The 22073-nt window shown below is 39.4% G+C and overlaps 1 protein-coding gene across 1 annotated transcript in view; it reads right to left on the bottom strand.

The window, feature by feature from the left end:
* LOC115211930 overlaps positions 1–13255 on the bottom strand; it is a 114716-nt gene extending 101461 nt beyond the window's left edge. The window contains exon 1 of the mRNA XM_029780681.2: positions 12766–13255. The gene's annotated coding sequence lies outside the window, so the exon portion shown is untranslated. The remainder of the gene's footprint in view (positions 1–12765) is intronic.
* Between the last annotated feature and the right edge of the window lie 8818 nt (positions 13256–22073).

The raw sequence follows: 22073 nt of genomic DNA on the forward strand, positions 1-22073 counted from the left end.
GGGGCGGATAAAGGACCAAATAAGCAAGTTAGGAACTTCTCAACATGTCTACGAAGGCATACTTGGTAAAACGCAATAAAAGCATTTAACAAGGAAATTGACCCAAAAACAAATGTCAAGTCCAATGAATCATTGAAATGGAGTCGGAATGGAGACATCATGAAGACATGGGTAGGAAGAGAAACAATAGACGAGAAAGCCAGAGGGCCACAGAGAAGGCGAGGGCAAGAATGAACAAGATGGAAAGGGTGTAACACAAATAGGTTTGACAAAAATTACAATCCTAGAATCGAAAGCAGTAGGGGGGGTGAGAGACAGGAGAGAAAGAGGGAGGGAGATATAGAGAGAGGTAGCGAGGGAGATATAGAGAGAGGTAGCGAGGGAGATATAGAGAGAGAGGTACGGTGGGGGGGCAGAGAGAAAATGAGGAGGCAGAGAGAGAAGGAGAAGGCAGAGAGAGAAGGAGGAAGAAGAGAGGGAAAGGGGAGGCAGAGAGAGAAGGGGAAAGAGGGGTTGAACAAAGACCTTCTCCCTCACAGATTGGTTTCAAGATGAACATGAATTAAAATATATTGTATTGGTGCAAGCATAGCTATGTGGTAAGAAGCTTACTTCCCAACCACAAGGTTCCAGGTTCAGTCCCACTGCGTGGCACCTTGGGCAAGTGTCTTCTACTATAGTCTCGGGCTGATCAAAGCCCTCCGAGTGGATCCGATAGACAGAAACTGAAAAAAGCGCATCAGGTGTGTGTGTGTGGTGTGTGCATGTGGTTGTGCGTGTGGTTATGTGTGTGCATGTGGTTGTGTGTGTGTATGTGTGTGTGTGTGCACGTGTGGCTCTGTGTGTGGTTGTTTTTACCCCCCACCACTGCTTGACAACCAGTGTTGGTGCGTCAACGTCCCCATGACCTAGCAGTTCGGCCTAAGAGACCGATAGAATATGTAATATGTACCAGGCTTAAAGAATATAAACATAAATAATCACTGAGGTCGATCCATTCAACTAAAAAATTCTTCAAGGCAGCCGTAGTCTAATGATTAAAACAAGAGAAACATCTCAGATAAAAGATGGTCACATGGTTCAAAAAATTACTTCACTCCCGCATCACAAAGTCTAGGAATTGTGTTAGTTTTTGCACCATGAATAATTTATGTAACACTCAACTGACCTTTCTTTGAAGACGGATCAATGAAAGGATTTTAATGATAATCTATTCTATTCGTTAATGTGACCATGAATGACATCCTCACTCGAAAATCCATACTGAAAAACACGTAGTTTTTAAAAATACTGCATTTTCGAAAATGATAGCCGGTGGCCTAGAAGCAGTGGTGATGTTGGGTTTAAGGTGGTAATCAAAAGATCGAGGTTTCGATTCCTGGGCCTGACCTTGAGCAAAACTGAAACACCAGGGTAAGTGTTTACTAGTACATGTATCCTATGAGATCGGTGTAATAGTTTAAAAAATTAACCGGTAGAGAGGGGGCTGTCAGAGAGAGAGTGGGGTAGAAGGAAGACCTTCACCCTAGAAAATTGGTTTCACTAATTAACACTAATTAAGATATTGTCAAGTCATAAGCATGGCTGTGAGGTAAGAAGCTTACATCTTCCACACTGAATGCTGTCAAGATGTTGCTTTCACAGCGCCCTTGAAATGAAGAACATTGAGGGCGCTACTGTAGGGTAGGCATGTTTTTTGGGGGGTGGATTTAGTGGGGTTTTGTTGTCTAATATGTAATAGGTGCAAGCCTGTCTGTCTAAGATCATGTGGTTGCTTCCCAACCACATGATTCCAGGGTTCTGGATTCAATCCCATGGCGTGACACCTTGGGCAAGTATCTTCTACTACCCAGGGGCAGGGAGCATGTGCCCCCATCAAGAAAAGAAGTGCACCTTCTAAATAATATTACGCCCTTTTCTCCTAGAAATGTATTATTCCCTTCTGACCTTGTGCCTTGCCTTCAAAACATTCCTGGGACTGCGCCTGCTACCGCTTCAGGCCAACAATGTGTGTGTATGAGTCCCATCCCCCATTTGACAACTCAGCAGTTTGGTAAAAGAGCTGATGCGTTAAGTATCAGGTTAAAAAAAGAAAAAGAATTTTAACCCTTTAGTATTTAAACCGGCCAAAATAGCTAATCTGTTTTATGTTCAAACTGACCAGATCCAGGCTCTCACACCTACCCTACAATGTTATTCTACATTAAGAGATTACACCATCAAGATCTTTGAAGATATGAGATAATGCATGATTAATTCAAATCAATGGGAATCAATAAGCATTATGTTTGATAGAATAATCTGAACACTAAAGGGTTAAGTGCTGGGATCAATTTATTCGACTATAATAGCCTTCAAGGTGGTGGCACTCTAGCATAAATAAATTATAATAAATTATAATAAATTATAATATATATAGGCTTAGGAGTGGCTGTGTGGTAAGTAGCTTGCTAACCAACTCACAGTTCCGGGTTCAGTCCCACTGCGTGGCATCTTGGGCAAGTGTCTTCTGCTATAGCCTCGGGCCAACCAAAGCCTTGTGAGTGGATTTGGTAGACGGAAACTGAAGAAGCCTGTCGTATATATATATATATATATATATATATATATATATTATATATATATATATATATATATGTATGTATGTGTGTGTGTGTATGTTTGTGTTTGTCCCTCTAGCATTGCTTGACAACCGATGCTGGTGTGTTTATGTCCCCGTCACTTAGCGGTTCGGCAAAAGACACCGATAGAATAAGTACTGGGCTTACAAAAGAATAAGTCCCGGGGTCGATTTGCTCGACTAAAAGACGGTGCTCCAGCATGGCCGCAGTCAAATGACTGAAACAAGTAAAAGAGTAAAGAGTATATAAGTGTGATTTAAATGAAAATGACGTAACTCAAAACCAGAATCTCCAAGACAATAGAATCAGTCAGTCTCTTATAACTAATTAACCGATTTCTGACTTAGAAGATAATGGAGAGAAAAAATTTGCAGAATAAAAAGAAATTTAATTGTACATAACCGCGGTGCAACAAGATCTTCGCATATCTTGAATTCTCAGCCAGAGAAGATGACAATACCATGATTGTTAAATAAGGTACATTAAATACATAACACACATATTTTATCTGTTGTTTGTTTCAGCCATTAGACTAAGGCCATGTGGGACACTGTCTTGGAAGGGCTGTCTTGAGGCACTGTATCGAGTCGATCAAATAGACTCTCAGTATTTAGCCCATAGGCTAAATAAGGTGGTGAGCTGGCAGAATCGTTAGCACACCGGGTGAAATGCTTAACAGTATTTCGTCTGACGTTACGTTCTGAGTTCAAATTCCGCCGAGGTCGACTTTGCCTTTTCTCCTTTCGGGGTCGATAAATTAAGTACCAGTTACGCACTGGGATCGATATAATCGACTTAATCCATTTGTCTGTCCTAGTTTGTCCCCTCTGCGTTTAGCCCCTTGTGGGTAGTTAAGAAATACATATTTCATCTGCCATTACATTCTGAGTTCAAATTCCGCTGACGTCGACTTTGCCTTTCATCCCTTCGGAGTCAATAAATTAAGTACCAGTTACACACTGGGGTCGATATAATCGACTTAACCCCTTTGTCTGTCCTTTGTTTTGTACCCTCTATGTTTAGCCCCTTGTGGGCAATAAAGAAATAAGTATTTAGCCCATAGGTCTCCTTTGCCAGACCATTGAATTATGGGGACGTAAATAAATAGGATAGGAGTGGACGTTCTTCGGCATCTCTCATAGCTTGCCCTGACACGCTGCATACACTAGTTTTGGTTGAGGAGTTGTTTGCTACTTTGGGAGCATAAGTGGCACCACTTGGTCCGGTCAGCTGTAATACACACGAAATCATGAGGCTGGAGTTTGGCCCACTGCAGGTGGTGATTTATACTTCTTCCTTGGGTGACCTCAAGTACGACTACACCCCGCCACACACACACACACCCCAGTTCTCCATCGAATAACTATTATAACCACTTAATATTACAAAAACATATAGCGAAAAATAAACTGAGAAAACGGTAAAAATGTTTGTCCTGAAAATATTAGCATTTGGGAAATAACACAAATTTTAACCAAGAAAACTCAATCCCAAGTCCTTAAACTGCTTAATTAACAATCTTAATGACTAGCAATTTAGGAAAACACTAAGTAGTGTAGTCTGAAAAAGAAAAGGAAGAGCATAGACAAAAATATGGTAAGAAAACAGATAAAAGGGGAAAATGCTGGGTGGGGGCGATGGATGATTGAAGAAATGATCATCTTTATACGGTCACACGAACTGTTGCTAATAGCAACCAGTTTTTCTTCAAACTCCACTTTACTATCTTAAAATCAAAAGCACATGTTGGATAAGGAAGTCCCCAGATAAAATATCAAAAAGATAATAAAAAAAAAAGATTTTGGTCATTAGGTCCACTTGTTTAGGGTTTTTATCAAGAGAACTGGAGGAAAAAAAAAAGCGGGAAACTAAAAAAATTTTAGAGTTTCACAGACGCAGGAGTGGCTGTGTGGTAAGTAGCTTGCTAACCAACCACATGGTTCCGGGTTCAGTCCCACTGCGTGGCATCTTGGGCAAGTGTCTTCTGCTATAGCCCTGGGCCGACCAATGCCTTGTGAGTGGATTTGGTAGACGGAAACTGAAAGAAGCCCGTCGTATATATGTATGTATGTGTGTGTGTGTGTGTGTGTTTGTCCCCCTAGCATTGCTTGACAAATGATGCTGGTGTGTTTATGTCCCCGTCACTTAGCGGTTCGGCAAAAAGAGACCGATAGAACGAGTACTGGGCTTACAAAAGAATAAATCCCGGGGTCGAGTAGCTCGACTAAAAGGCGGTGCTCCAGCATGGCCGCAGTCAAATGACTGAAACAAGTAAAAGAGTAAAAAAGAGTAAAGAAAGAGAGACCAACTTTGAAAAAAGAATCTAAGACGTCGATAAATTTAAATAAGGTGAGAAAAGAAAAGAAAAATCTGACGGTTATGGATAAAGAGTCTCAAGTCGTTACCTCACAGCTTAATTGACTGCTTGGCATCTTGGGAATAAAACTTTAAAAACCTGAACCAAATCAATGCTTCAGACGAAAACAAAAAATTAAAACTGGTAAAGGAAAAGAGTTTCATTGCCAATCGCTTAGTATTTAGAAACTGGTTTTATTCTAATAAAGTCAGGTGGAAAAACTATTCAATGACAGTTGGTTTTCAATGGTTATTCTTTATTTTTGCATGTGTGTGTCTGTAGAGAGTCATACTGCCTTAATCATCATCATCATCATAATCATCTTCGTTGTTTAATGTCCGCTTTCCATGCTAGCATGTGTTGGACAATTTGATTGAGGGCTGGCAAACCAGATGGCTGCACCAGGCTTCAATCTTGATCTGGCAGAGTTTCTACAGCTGGATGGATGCCCTTCCTAACGCCAACCACTCCGAGAGTGTAGTGGGTGCTTTTACGTGCCACCGGCACAGGGCTAGTCAGACGGTACTGGCAACGACCTTGCTCAAGTCTTTTTACACATGTCACCGGCACAGGAGCCAGTAAGGCAACGCTGGTAACAATCACGCTCAAATGGTGTCTTTTACGTGCCACCGGCACGGAGGCCAGTTAGCCGCTCTGGCAACGATCACACTCGGATGGTGCTCTTGGCACCCTACTAGCACAGGCACAAGTGCCAGTAAGGCAACACTGGTAACGATCACACTTGAATGGTGCCTTTTATGTGCCACTAGCACAGAGTTTGTAAAAGGTTTTATTTTTGTGTGTGTGTGTGTATCTGTCTGTAGAGAGTCATACTGCTTTAATATCTAACACACACACTGGTTTAATTTCCACTCATTTATTATTCATAATTTTTTTTCTTTTCCAAACTTTTCGTTGCTTTTGCAACCTTGTCAGCGGATGTTTTGTTTCAGTCATTAGACTGCAGCCATCCTGGGGCACCACAACGAAGAATTATTTTGCCAAATGAATCAACTCTAGTACTATTCTTTTTTGAAGTTTGGAACTTATTGTATCTGACTTCTTGCCCGACCGCTAATAACAAGGATGTAACCAAACCAACACCAGTTGTCAAGCGGTGATGGGAGGCAAACACAGACATGACAGACTTCTTCCAGGTTCCACATACCAAATCCTCTCAAAAGTCTTTGGTCAGTCTGAGACTATTGCAGAAAACATTCGCCCAAATTACCATGCAAAGGGATTGAACCCGGAGCCATATGCTTGGGAAGCAGACTTCTTGCTACACAGCCACACCTACTAAAATAACTGCAAATTTTCAGAGACGAAGATATCGTCGTCATCTTGACATCTACTTTCCCATTCTTGCGTAAGTCAGACGGAATCGGTGGAGGCAGATTTTCTGCAACCGGATATCCTTCCTGTTGCCAAACTTTCTCCTGTTTCCAATCAAGTTAATATTTCCCAGCAACCGGACATCCATCTGGAAATGAACGACACCGCCAATATGACGGTGACACAAGCTTACGATCATTACGTAATGTCAACACAAGCAGATATATACACAGATACACACGACGGCGGGCTTCTTTTAGTTTCCTATTTCTTTATTGCCCATAAGGGGCTAGACACAGAGGGGACAAACAAGGACAGACAAATGGATTAAGTCGATTACATCGACCCCAGTGCATAACTGGTACTTAATTTATCGACCCCGAAAGGATGAAAGACAAAGTCGACCTCGGCGGAATTTGAACTCAGAACGTAACAGCAGACGAAATACCTATTTCTTTACTGCCCGCAAGGGGCTACACACAGAGGGGACAAACAAGGACAGACAAACGGATTAAGTCGATTACATCGACCCCAGTGCATAACTGGTACTTAATTCATCGACACCAAAAGGATGAAAGGCAAAGTCGACCTCGGCGGAATTTGAACTCAGAACATAACGGCAGACAAAATACCGCTAAGTATTTCGCCCGACGTGCTAGCGTTTCTGCCAGCTTGCTGCCTTAGCAGTTTCCGTCAACCAAATCTACTCACAAGGTTCTGGTCGGCCCAAAGCCAAGGTGCCAGGCAATGGGACTGAACCCAGAACTATGTGGTTGGAAAGCAAGCTTCTTACCACACAGCCACACCTGCGCCGATTGAGCATTTTCGAACAAGTTTTCGACGAGGCAGAAAACATTGGTAAACATTGGTAATTTAACGCCAAATTATGTCGAAGACAATTGAGACGAATTAGAAATATGTGTTACACAAATTCTGTCTTACTCGAAAGATTTCCTAAAACCATTCCCCCTCCTTGTTTCTTTCCTTCAGAAAGCACCAAACAGATGCCTCATTAAAGTGGAACTAAATATGCCTGTCAGGCAGGTGTCAGTCAATAGCACATCACCTATACAGGTATGATCGACTTGTAACGCTATTAGTGATTCATACATTATGGAAACTACTTCAAGGCGGTTTCATAACAGCTGGATATCAGATAACGGGAATTCCTCGTTTTAATGAAGTGTGATGCTAAGGATCAGTAATAAAACAGACTACCCCTCCTCCTTTCTACGTCAATAGTTTTACAATAGAGAAAGCAGTTCAAGAGTTATAACGGTGATTATGATGTCAGACATAATATAACACCCCTTGACATAAAAGTAGGAAGAAAGTTGTTGAGATTTTTTTCATACAACCATTAAATTGTATTTGACAAATAATGTCTGAACGTATTTGTAAATTCTCCTTAGATGTACCAGCTATTTAGTAATTTATTTTAAGCATCATTAAAGTATTCTATGTTAATTTAAATATTTTTATTAAATCAACGACTTTTACTCTTTTTACTCTTTTACTTGTTTCAGTCATTTGACTGCGGCCATGCTGGAGCACCGCCTTTAGTCGAGCAAATCGACCCTGGGACTTATTCTTTGTAAGCCCAGTACTTATTCTATCGGTCTCTTTTGCCGAACCACTAAGTGACGGGGACGTAAACACACCAGCATCGGTTATCAAGCAATGCTAGGGGGACAAACACAGACACACAAACACATACATATATACGACAGCTTCTTTCAGTTTCCGTCTACCAAATCCACTCACAAGGCATTGGTCGGCCCGGGGCTATAGCAGAAGACACTTGCCGAAGGTGCCACGCAGTGAGACTGAACCCGGAACCATGTGGTTGGTTAGCAAGCTACTTACCACACAGCCACTCACAGAAATAATTAGAGTTCTTAATGTTATTTAAATTATATTGTATTCGAGTATAAAATAGTTAATTTAAATTTATTTTGTAATCATGATTTATAAATTATATTTTGTGGTGTAGTAATAATTTAGAATTAATTTAATGGAAACAAGTTTTAGAAATTTTTATCATTTCTTAAGAGTTGTTCACCCACAGGTCGTGAGGATAGCCTATGATACTTTTTTATTTTCAAGACAGTAATATGTGCTATGCCAGACATTACTTTGCTCTTTCTAACAAGTCTAAGCTACTGGTGTATGTAAAAGACTTCCTCCCTGGACTAGTTTTCTGGTTTCAGTAGTTACATCGTGTCACCGAGAAACAAAGGAAAGAAGCGGTTGTTAACGAGGCCTTGACTGATTACTTCGACTGGAACTACAGATAGGGCAACTTGAACTTCGAAACCATAAAGTTTATACTGTATTGATGTTATTGAAAGTTTGGTTGGTCCTTTTTAACCCTTTATCCGTCCTGTGTATCACATGCGATATAGTGGGTGTATTTCCCTGGTACCCATGCATCATATATGGTTCAGGAGTGTACAAAAATCAAAAGACAGAGACAGGTGAGGGAGCAACAAAGAGTGTATTAGTTTGACGCTCAGGAAAAAAATGGGAGAGTCTTCAACGTTTCAGACCTATGCTCTTATATAGAGAGGAGTGAGGACAGAAAACAGATAGAAGGGAAGATATAGCGGGGAAAAAAAGAAAAACGTGTCTGGATTAATGGTTGTAGAACTGACCATGCATATTTCCTTCTTTTTTCATTTGTTTTTTGTTTTTCTGTAGAACCATTAGAATTACGCTGGATTTATGAAAATAAAACTTTATATTACTCAGAAAGTACAAAAGGAGGGTTAATTAAAAGTTTGAAACACAAGCATAGACGTTTAGGGACTGTTTAGAACAGGATAAGGATTAAAGTTAGTGGGACCGATAAGGATTTTGCGACAAGAATCCCAATTTAATATCAGTAAGATGATTCAGATGACTCAACGACAAAATGTGTGTCAATGGATCGCGTGATTCGAACTATGAATAAATATAGCAAGAATTCTTAATATCAATCAACAGAAGTTATTTGTTAAGTAGATCACACAACAACCAGAAATTGCGCAAACCATAACCTTTCCGAAAGTTTTAAGAGTTTCAAATACTTAAGAATAAAATTATGTATTTTATTTTGATTCAAAAATAAATCATTAAGATATAGGCAGCAATAGTCATTACCTAATTAAAGATTGTTAGACTTTTAACGTGATATTTAAATGGCCTTTGTTGAATATCAAAAATATCAAAAACAAAAAGAAAGGATGTAGGTTTCAATTTCCAATTCCTTTCGCTTAAATCACTACAGACAGAAAGATAGGGAGGTGTAGAATCGCAACATTGCACACGTTTTGTTCCAATAAAATCAAAATGTGTTTTATTACAAGAAATTATTACTGGTTTCTAAGAATCAGTAACGTTCATTTCGCATTTGGCGCAAGTCGTTCGTGACTGGTTAAATCCGTTCTCGTTAAACAGACCGTGAAGATAAAAACTTGTTTCTTATTAATACATAAATGTTTATATGTCAATATATAAAGTTCATAAACTCAAAATTATTTTATTACTACATAAAGCAACAATCTTCTTTTGGGATTCACTCAACCGTGTCGATGAAAAAAGCAGAACTTGGGAAAGAAAGTCGAGCAAAATTATGGCGTCGATATTATCATATATATTCATATATTATCAATTTCCGAGTAATATGACAAGATACTTGCATTTAAAAAGAGTTTATTAGTTTACGATGATTATTATATTTAGATTGTAGATTCTAAATAAAAAAATATTCACCAGCAAATTTGCCTGGAACTAGTTTTATCTATATTTAATTCTTTTTTTTTTTTTTTTTACATAGTGCTTTCATAAATTTTTTGAAGTACACATTTAAGTGATATTAAAGTAAATATTTGGATAATATTAGCGAAAAAGCAGTTAGAGCAAGTCAATTTATTTCCTGCAGACATTTTACAACGAAAAGAAAATTAAATTAAATTAAACAACGAGAAGTTAAATTAGTTTACTTAATTTTTCCTTTTCCTTTTTTTTTTTTTTTACTTAAACAAGTCATATTAGCTATCGCCTAACATATGAATTATTAAGTACTATTTTGGAATAAAATAGCCCGAAACTCGGCTTTTCCAAAGGCCAAAGCTGTCTTAAATAGGCATTTTTTTCCCCCCAAATATATACTTTTTATCCGTGGAAAAGCTTGACACCCGTCACACAAAGGAAATACGGAGAGAAAAAGAGAACTGTATCCTCACACAAAGTTTGAGATATTGTAGGGTCCCATCATATATACTGCCAACACCCTAGTTTTATCGATTTCCCCCTTCATCATACCTAATCCAAAGGCTGTTTAGCAAGACACCAGTAGCATTTATGAGTTTAAATAGAGAGAGAGGGGGGGGAGATTTCCATACAGCTCGACATGGAACAATAACTGGCTGTAACGGGGTTTGTTCGAAATGAGAGAGAGGGGTTTTTCTAAAACCATTGTTATTGTTTAGTTACACACGTCATCTCTAACCGTGGCAGACTTCAGCATCCAAAGGATTCCAGTCGAGACTGATCCTTTTTTTTATTTATTTTTCCTCTGTGCAAAAGGAAGCCAAGAACTACATCGTGCGTGTCTTTTTACCAAGGCAGGCAGAGAGCGAGTCGAGGTAGATTCGGCAGTTATTTCCAGCAACTCAAACGACCATGAAAAGGCTCTCAAATGGGCCAGGAGACAGTTGCTGACTGGTTAGTGCAGAAAACAAATAAACGGAAGCTATGTACTGTGTGCTTGTTTTATAATCACTGATGTGTTAGCAAAACCTGAGTATGGTTGAGAACGGCGTGAGAAAGGCTTTAGTATATTTCTGAAGTACTACTTTTTCATTATTTATGCACACACACACACACACACACACATATATATACGTGTGTGTTTATATATATATATATATATATATATATATATATAAAATTAATTAAGGGTAGAAATTGATATTTATCAATTAAAACCAGTGGTCTAGCATATTAAAAAAGAATCCGAAGATTAAAATATTTATATATACCAATTAAGGAGAGACACGACGTCTATATCTAGCATGTTGACTGTCCACTTTCCGTGTTCAGTCCTTAATTGGTATATATATATATATGTATATGTATGTATATATCTATGCATGCACGCTTGTATACGCACAATATGCAAACAATATGTATACGTGTATGCATGCAAATATATGCAAGCATTGGCGGGGTTTTGGAATAGCTGACACACATTGGGTTTTTCTGTTTTGGGTGGAATTTTAATCCTTGCTTTTTTTTGTGTGTGTACTATGCATTTCAAAAATAAATGGGAAAGCATTTTCTCAAAACAAAAAAAATGCCCTATACACCCTCTCCTCGAACCTTCACAACACGACAGCCATCAATAAAATATTTTTTTATTCGCTTTTCTCTAAATATATTATTCCATATTTTGGAACACATGTAACCCAAATATAAACAACTGCTTGCAAACGTTTGTGTGTGTGTATGTCTGTGTATAAAACAAGCACACAGACGTCTGAAGACGTCATTTTCGTACATCGTGCATTTCCTGGCTGCAATATTGGATGAATGAATTCAGAGGAAGATGGCACGGATGAATGAACAGGTGCGAGGCAGAAGGAGGAGGAGAAGGCGGGGGTATTAAAACTAAGGAAAGAAACTTCAACGAAACAGAACAGAACAACCTCACCAGTTCTATCACAAAAATAATAATAATAATAATAATAATAATAATTAATTCGTTTATTGGCCCACAAGGGCTGACAAAAATTAATTAAAAACATAAAGGGACAAAAAACACAGGACGCGAAAGTTACAAAGGGTTTTTTGTCCGTTTGCAAAAATAAAACCGTGTAAAAATTCCAGAGATAACAACGAAAATATAACAATTGGAATTCCCAATTAGGGGAAGGAAATAATAATAATAATAATAATAATAACAGCAAACCAAAAGGAACAAGGTGATCGAATGCAATCAAAGAAGCAAGTTTGTTATGAATATTCAACAGGATTAAAGATACAGCTATCAGAAATGTACACACATATATATATATAATATATATATATATATATATATATATATATATATATATATATATATATCTATTCATCCAAGCATACGTGTCTGATATTTAGAAAAAAAGCACAATATATCACCAAAACTATTTATGTGTGTTTTGATTTACAAAGGGTGGGGTATATATATATATTCAGGTAGGGCTGGTGAGGTGCATTTGCTTCGATAAAAACGAATAAACTCTGATTTGAGTTTAATTAATTAATTCAAAGTCAATAGGTCTTCTTCCATCCGTTGTAATTGATTATATATGTATGTAGTAATAATGATGATGATGATGATGATGGTAGTAGAGATGTGGGGTGGATGTAAAGTGGGAGGGGGGGAAAAATTGTAGAAGGAGAGAGAGAGAAAAAACTGAGTAAACTCACCTTATTAAACTCGGGTCTTGCAATGTGCGACGGGACAGAGCAGAGCAGAGGAGAGATATTTTGCTCTATCTTAAAAGTGGTGGGTAGGAAAAACCTATCACGTGGTAAGCCGATCATGCAATGGAAAGTCTTGTTGTTGTTGCTGCTGCTAATGATGACGATGATGATGATGTTGTTGTTGTTGTTGTTGTCGTCGTCGTCAGGAGTTTCGGGTGGAGGAGCGAGCGTGTGAGAAGATTAAGAATTCTATATACTGCAGTGTTATAATAATAATAATAATAATAATAATATAAGGGGGTAACACGAAGCAGGGGGAGGCGAGCGAATTAAATGGTGGCTGACTTGACTATACGTGTAGAGGTTGCTGCTGCTGCTGCTACTGCTGCTGGTGATAATCTATAACGGAGCTTGCAGTAGTAGTAGTAGTAGCGGTGGTTGCGGTAGTTGCAGTGGTAGTACTAGTGGCGGGTGTTGCGGTAGTTTGATTGTGTTAATGGTAGTAACAAATAATGACAGTTTTAGTTAATAGTACTAAGGTTGTTGTAGTAGTAGTGTTAGTGGTAGTAGCGCATAGGCGCAAGAGGTGGTGGTGGTGGTAGTGGTGGAACAATTGACGACATCGTTGACGTTTGTACAAGTAGCAGTAGTAGTCGTGGAAATTGTAGTAGTAGTAGTAGTAGCAGCAGCAGTGGTGGTGGTAGTAGTAGTAATTCTTGTAGAAATAGTAGTAGTAGTTGTAGTAATAGTAATTCCTGTAGTAGTAGTAGTAGTAAGATTTGTTTTAGTCCTGGTATTAGTAGTAGCAGTAATTTTTGCTGTAGTAGTAGTAGTAGTAGTAGTAGTAATTCTTGTAGTAGTAGTAGTAATTCTTGTAGTAGTAGTAGTAGTAGTAGTAATAGTAATTCCTGTAGTAGTAGTAGTAATGGTAGTAGTACCAATAGTAGTAGTAGTAGTAAGATTTGTTTTAGTACTGGTATTAGTAGTAGCAGTAATTTTTGCTGTTGTTGTAGTAGTAGTAGTAATTCTTATAGTAGTAGTAGTAGTAATGATAGTAGTACCAATAGTAGTAGTAGTAGTAGTAAGATTTGTTTTAGTACTGGTATTAGTAGTAGCAGTAATTTTTGTTGTTGTAGTAGTAGTAATTCTTGTAGTAGCAGTAGTAGTAATAGTAATTCTAGTAGTAGTAATAGTGGTGGTGGTGACACTAAATTTTTAGCGTTACTTTCACAATGCAGGGCTCCACCACCCTCCTCCGAGGTCCGTTGCTATAAGTAAATATATGGACGACCATGCAAAACAAGGAATTTATCCAGATCTCATTATTTACATTTCCTGCACAACTTACAACAACAAAAGCTTGAAGCCTACGGTCGAGTCTGTACGAAGCCACTCGACCTGCTAGAAAGAGCGGCCAAATTACTGCCAAATCAAACGGAACCGTCATAAACAAGGGTTAATATGGTTGGTCCTAGATTGATGCTCTGTCTGAAAAAAGATGTGATGGTCACGCCTGGAACCTTTTAAATCATAAACCTCACTCTGAAGCTACACAACGTGCTCTTCCTACTTATTTGATGCCTTTACATGGCCCCTAATTGAACCAGAATATCACTGAGTGAAGCTCTAAGTCAACCCTTGCCGGATTCAAGCTTATAATGCAAAGGATCGTAGCTAAATTTTAGTTTCAAATCTTAGCACAAGGCCAGCAATTAAGGGGATGGGGTAAGTCGATTATGTCGACCCCTGTGATTAACTGGTACTTATTTTATTGACCTCGAAAGGGATAAAAGGTAAAGTCGACCTCGGCGGAATTTGAACTCAGAACGTAAAGACAGACAAACTTCTTCTGGGCATTTTGCCAGGTGTGCTAACGATTCTGCCAGCTTGCCACCAGTGTAACTAAATTTTAGTCTCAAAATTTGGAACGGAGCCAACAATTTCGGGGGAGGGGGGTTAAGTCGATTGTATTGATCCAAGTGCTCAACCGGTAATTACTTTATCGATCCCGAAACAGATGAAAGGCAAAGTTGACCTCGAGGTAAAGACGGACAAAATGTTGCTAAGCATTTTTTTCTGGCACCGTAACGATTCTTCCAACTGGCTGCAATCCATTTAACCTGTCATCTTCCACTGGCGTAGTGTAGGGTATGGCCAGCATAGGGTGGTTATATGATATGCGTGTGTTTGCTGCTGTAAAAGGTATGGTACTTTGAAGGAAGTGGGTGACCAATTTGGCTACCGAGCAGGAAGGTCTGAGTTCATACTGTTGACCTTGCTTCTCATTATTTTTGTTTCTAACATAAACACTGGGTCAGAAAATTAGGGTAAGGGGTTAGTTGCTGACACTGGCTCCTGTACTAGACTGGCATTTTATTTGATGAACACCGAAAGATAAAAGGTAAAGTTGACCTCAGCATGACTTGAACTCAGAACACAAGAAGACAGAAAACATGTACTCTAATGTTTCTGCCAATCCTTCACAGCACAGTCAATGCAGAATTAGAGAGGCGGAGCGGCATGATCCATTATGCTTGATTGGTTCTTTTGTATTTGATCAAATCTTGGAAGCATTGAAGGCAAAGTCAGAATTTGAACTCAAGACATAAAATTACTGAATCATATACCACGATGCCTTCCAGCATTTGACCATTTTTGTCACATGCTTGCGTCTTTTACATTAATCTTGTTTTTGTTTTTGTACTGGGAAAGGTGGTGAGATGACAGAATCGTTAGTACCTCAGATAAAATGCTTAGTGGTGTTTCTACCAACTTTAATGTTCTGAGTTCAAATTCTGCCGAGGTCAACTTTGCCTTTCATCCTTTTGGGATCATTAAAATAGGGAGCAGATGAGCACTGGGGTCGACATAATCGACTAGCCCCTTCCACTAAAATTTCAGGCCTTGTGTCTATAACAGAAAGGATCATACGAGCAGGTTCATCGCCAGACTTTGGTGCTTGGGGGTGCTTAAGAATATTCAGGGTGGGAAGATTTTTGTAAACTGTTTTTTTTCTAAATCTGAGAGTGCACCATTGAATAATTAGGGGCCAGTACCATCCTTAGCGATGGGCATGTTAGTCAGACTTCAATAAATGTATTGTGGAAAGATTTCTGTAAACTATTTTCTAGTTTTGAGGATGCACCATTGAACAGTGAGGAAGCATGCCGTCCAGTGCAGCTCGTTGGCGATGGGCATGTTTACAAGGAAAGGTGGCTAGCTGGCAGAATCGTTAGCACTTCGAAAAAAAAGCTTTGCTGTATTTCTTCCCGTCTTTACGTTCTGAGTTCAAATGCCACCGAATCTGGCTTTATATATGATACTTTTGGTGTAAATAAATTAAATGCCATTTGAGCATTCAGGTTGGTGTAATTAACTTGGTCAATACGCATAAAATCGTGGCACTCCATCGGTTACGACGATGAGAGTCCCAGCTGATACGATCAACGGAACAGCCGGCTCGTGAAATTAACGTGCAAGTGGTTGAGCACTCCACAGACATGTGTACCCTAAAAGTAGTTCTCGGGGAGATTCAGCGTGACACAGAGTGTGACAAGGCTAGCCCTTTGAAATACAGACACAACAGAAACAGGAAGAAAGAGAGAGAGAAAGTTGTGGCGAAAGAGTACAGCAGGGTTCACCACCACCACGACCCCTGCTGGAGCCTCGTGGAGCTTTAGGTGTTTTCACTCAATAAATGCTCACAATGCCTGATCTGGGAATCAAAACCGCAATCCTATGACCACGAGTTCGCTGCCCTAACCACTGGGCCATTACGCCTCCACAATGCATAAAATAACTGGTCTTGTACCAACACATGAAACCATTTTGATATATACGAAGAACAAATTATATGCAAAAATGTAGAGAAGAACAGGTCCGTTAAAATTTATATTTAATTGCAATTAGATTCTTGTTGTTGTAGTGTATTATTTCTCAAGGTGGAAGCATAATAAATTTTGGTGCAGCGTGGGACTTTAGACTGGGCCAAGTGAATAAAGTTTGCCGACGCCCTGGGAAAACCACATGCAGGTAACTTATGAGAAAAAGCTTACCAAAAACTAGGGACTGGTAAAGCAGTACAGAAACTAGAGCTCCACAATGCATAAAATATCTGGTCTTGTACCGACATGTGAAACCATTTTAATATATACAAAGAACAAATTATATGCAAAAATGTACTACAGAAGAACAAGTTCGTTAAAATTTATATTTAATTGCAATTAGATTCTTGTTGTCATAATGTATTATTTCTCAAGGGGGAGGCGTAATAAATTTTGGTGTAGCGTGGGACTTCAGACTGGGCCAAGTGAATAAAGTGTTGCCATAAAGTGTTAATGTGATACCCTGGGAAAACCACATGTAGGTAACTTATGAGAAAAAATCTTACCAAAAACCAAGAACTGGTAAAGCAGTACAGAAACAAGAGCTGGCGGGTTTGTTACAAGACAATTCAAATAGGCTACTCTTTTACTTGTTTCAGTCATTTGACTGTGGCCATGCTGGAGCACTGCCTTTAGTTGAGCAAATCAACCCCAGGATTTATTCTTTGTAAGCCTAGTATTTATTCTATCGGTCTCTTTTGCCGAACCTCTAAGTTATGGGGACGTAAACACACCAGCATCGGTTGTCAAGCGATGTTGGGGGCACAAACAGACACACATACATATACACACACACACATACATATATGTATATATATATATATATATATACATATATACGACAGGCTTCTTTCAGTTTCCGTCCACCAAATCCACTCACTAGGCTGTGGTCAGCCCGAGGCTATAGTAGAAGACAATTGTCCAAGGTGCCACACAGTAGGACTGAACCCAGAACCATGTGGTTCGTAAGCAAGCTACTTACCACACAGCCACTCCTACGCCGGGGTTTTGTTAGGCTTCCACTCAACAAAGCTCCAACTGGGCTAGGGGTTATTGGTGCAGCGAAGACGAGGGCTAAAATTCCACCACTGAAGCTGCAGCATGGGCTTCTAGAAAGTTTTGTATAAATAAAGTAGACCGATGCAATGGTTTGCTGCTACTAGGATCCATGTTAGAACTTTATCAACCCCGGCTGAGTCAACTAAGTGAGGGGTACTGATACTGAAATACCTGATAACCCCTAAGACCTCAGAAACATCATTACATCTCAACCAGGGTCTATATGCCCTTTTGGGGCTTCATATAAGACTTTGGTGTTAAAGTTTCTGCAATAAAATTTTTTTATATTTCTCCAATGCACAAAACATTTTAACAATTTTTATTATGCAATTCCTAATAATATTTGGTTATAAAGATATAATGGGACTTGTTTAAAACCTTGAATGTTTAACAGGGTCCAGTAGAGTAAAATAAGGACCAAAGGGCTCCAGAACCAAAATATTTTGTTCACACTTGTGTGCATGTAATTTGGGAAACTGAAGTGGGGCCTGGGCCAAAAGGGTTGGAAAGACATTGATGTAGCTTTAGGTCGGGTCTCGCTGAGCAGGCCTATGGTCAACGGCAATCCAGCCATGACATTTGATTTCTAAATCATTGTGTACCTCAGATCAGAATAATGCATAACTCAATGTGCACTTGTTCCATTTTTGTTTTTATTTGAAACGATAGTAAATCATATATTAGCGCTTACATCCACTCTAGTAGAATATATATATATATATATATATATATATATATATATATGATTCACTTGTAAATATATAAATATATATATATATATGGAAACTGAAAGAAGCCTGTCATATATATATATGATATAGTGGCAAGGTGCAGGCATAGCTGTGTGGTAAGAAACTTGCTTCTCAGCCACATGGTTCTGGGTTCAGTCCCACTCAGTGGAACCTTGGGCAAGAGTCTTCTACAGTAGCTTCTGGCCAACCAAAGTCTTGTGAGTGGATTTGGTAGACGGAAACTGAAAGAAACCCGTCATATAAATATATACACACACACACATGTATATCATCATCATCATTGTTTAATGTCTGCTTTCCACGCTGGCATGGGTTGGACGGTTTGATTGAGGACTGGCAAACCAGATGGCTGCACCAAGCTCCAGTCTTGATCTGGCAGAGTTTCTACAGCTGGATGCCCTTCCAAACGCCAACCACTCAGAGAGTGTAGTATATATATGTTTATATTCATGTGTGTTTGTGACTGTGTTTATGTCTCCCGTAACCTGGCAGTTCGGCAAAATTGATACAATAACTACTAGGCTTACAAAGAATAAGTGCTGCCCTCAATTTCTTTGACTAAAATCCTTTAAGGCGATGCTCCAGCATAGCCACAGTCAAATGACTGAAACAAGTAAAAGAATAAAAGAATAAAAGAGTGTGTGTGTGTGTCATTAGACTGCGACCGGTACAGACTTGTTTTAAAGCCTGGTTCTTATTCTATCGGTCTTTTTTGCCAAACCGCTAAGTTGTGGGGACGTAAACACACCAACACTGGTTGTCAAGCAGTGGTGGTAGGGACAAAGACACAAACATATATATATATATATATATATATATGATTCACTTGTAAATATATAAATATATATATATATATGGAAACTGAAAGAAGCCTGTCATATATATATGATATAGTGGCAAGGTGCAGGCATAGCTGTGTGGTAAGAAACTTGCTTCTCAGCCACATGGTTCTGGGTTCAGTCCCACTCAGTGGAACCTTGGGCAAGAGTCTTCTACAGTAGCTTCTGGCCAACCAAAGTCTTGTGAGTGGATTTGGTAGACGGAAACTGAAAGAAACCCGTCATATAAATATATACACACACACACATGTATATCATCATCATCATTGTTTAATGTCTGCTTTCCACGCTGGCATGGGTTGGACGGTTTGATTGAGGACTGGCAAACCAGATGGCTGCACCAAGCTCCAGTCTTGATCTGGCAGAGTTTCTACAGCTGGATGCCCTTCCAAACGCCAACCACTCAGAGAGTGTAGTATATATATGTTTATATTCATGTGTGTTTGTGACTGTGTTTATGTCCCCCGTAACCTGGCAGTTCGGCAAAAGTAATTGATACAATAACTACTAGGCTTACAAAGAATAAGTGCTGCCCTCAATTTCTTTGACTAAAATCCTTTAAGGCGATGCTCCAGCATAGCCACAGTCAAATGACTGAAACAAGTAAAAGAATAAAAGAATAAAAGAGTGTGTGTGTGTGTCATTAGACTGCGACCGGTACAGACTTGTTTTAAAGCCTGGTTCTTATTCTATCGGTCTTTTTTGCCAAACCGCTAAGTTGTGGGGACGTAAACACACCAACACTGGTTGTCAAGCAGTGGTGGTAGGGACAAAGACACGAACATATATATATATATATATAGGCGCAGGAGTGGCTGTGTGGTAAGTAGCTTGCTAACCAACCACATAGTTCCGGGTTCAGTCCCACTGCGTGGCATCTTGGGCAAGTGTCTTCTGCTATAGCCCCGGGCCGACCAATGCCTTGTGAGTGGATTTGGTAGACGGAAACTGAAAGAAGCTTGTCGTATATATGTATATATATATGTATATGTGTGTGTGTGTGTCTGTGTTTGTCCCCCTAGCATCGCTTGACAACCGATGCTGGTGTGTTTACGTCCCCGCCACTTCGCGGTTCGGCAAAAAGAGACCGATAGAATAAGTACTGGGCTTACAAAGAATAAGTCCCGGGATCGATTTGCTCGACTAAAGGCGGTGCTCCAGCATGGCCGCAGTCAAATGACAGAAACAGGTAAAAGAGAGAGATATATACATATAACAGGCTTCAGGCTTCTTTCAGTTTCCGTATATATATATATATGAGGGCTTCTTTCAGTTTCCGTCTGCCAAATCCACTCACAAGTCTTTGGTTGGCCCGTGGCAATAGTCAACGACACTTGACGAAATTGCCACGCATTGAGACTGAACTCGGAATCATGTGGTTGGTTAGCAAGCTACATACCACACAGCCACGCCTAGATTATGCATTATATAATGTATCTTTTATGTATTTATGACGCAACCGCGTGATTTTTTGAAAGATTTGGTTGCTATTTCTAGTACCACCCACCCCCCGAGCGACTGTATAAACAGGTTTTGACGATCCTTCGGTATCGGTATGCAGGGTGTTGGTATGGTCGTTCACTCTCTTTATGTATGTCATGGAGGAAGGTTGTGTGGGTGATCGATGTCGTGTACCGATACCGAAGGATTGCCCAGATTTTCCCCAGTGACCCGCATACTATTATTGTTGTTTGTAGGAGAGAGAGAGACAGACAGATACGAAGATAGAGAGGCAATGAGAGTGTGTATATGTGCGTGAGAGTGAGTGTGTAAGTGGGTGAGGGAGTTGTGCGTGAGTGAGAGTATGAGAGAGAGAGAGAGAAAGAGAGTGTGTGGGTGTGGGTGAGAAAGAGACAGACTGTGTGTGTGTGTGAAAGAAAAAGTGTGTGTATGTGTTTGTGTGTGTGTGTGCAGGAGAAAGAGGGTGGAGAAAGCGTGTGTGTGTGTGTGAGAGAGAGAGAGAGAAAGAGAGAAGGTGTATGTGATTGTGTGTGTGAGAGAGAGAATGCTTGTGCTTGTGTGTGCGTGAGAGAGTGAATGTGTGTGTGTGTTTGTGATTATATGTGTGTTTGTGATTATGTATATGTATATGTAAGAGAAAGAGAGTGTGTTTGTGATTGTGCGTGCGAGAGAGAGAGAGAGAGTGAGAGGGGACAGGCAGCTAGGCACACAGAGAATAGCTTTATCCGAGATAGCACTTTGGAAAGGCGAGCAGGAAAAATCAAAGCTACATAAATTAAGGCAATATTTATGTTTGTACGATGGAAGTTGGAAGTTATAAAAGCATAGCAGGATACGGATTGGTGGAATTAGACCAGAGACTGGGTGGCTGGGTGGCTGGGTGGCAACGACGGTGAAAGCCAGAACTGGGGTTCTTCTTTCCCTTCGCAACCTTAATCATTTACCCCCACAACATATATATACATATATGCGCGTGTGTGTTTATGTAGATACATGTGTACATATAATACACGCATATATATATATATATATATATATATAATGCACATATATATATATATTAAATACATCTAGGTTATAAAATGAGATAGGGGTTGAAAAATTCAACCCACCATGGGATAACATATATCCAATATACTGCTAGATAGGTACCCAAATTTTCTAATTTTGTAGTATATTAAATACATCTATATGTATATATATATATATATGTGTGTGTGTGTGTGTATATATATATATATATTTATATAGGAGTGGCTGTGTGGTAAGTAGCTTGCTTACCAACCACATGGTTCCAGGTTCAGTCCCACTACGTG

The sequence above is a fragment of the Octopus sinensis genome, linkage group LG5, assembly GCF_006345805.1.
Source record: "Octopus sinensis linkage group LG5, ASM634580v1, whole genome shotgun sequence".
In the NCBI taxonomy this organism is placed as follows: domain Eukaryota; kingdom Metazoa; phylum Mollusca; class Cephalopoda; order Octopoda; family Octopodidae; genus Octopus; species Octopus sinensis.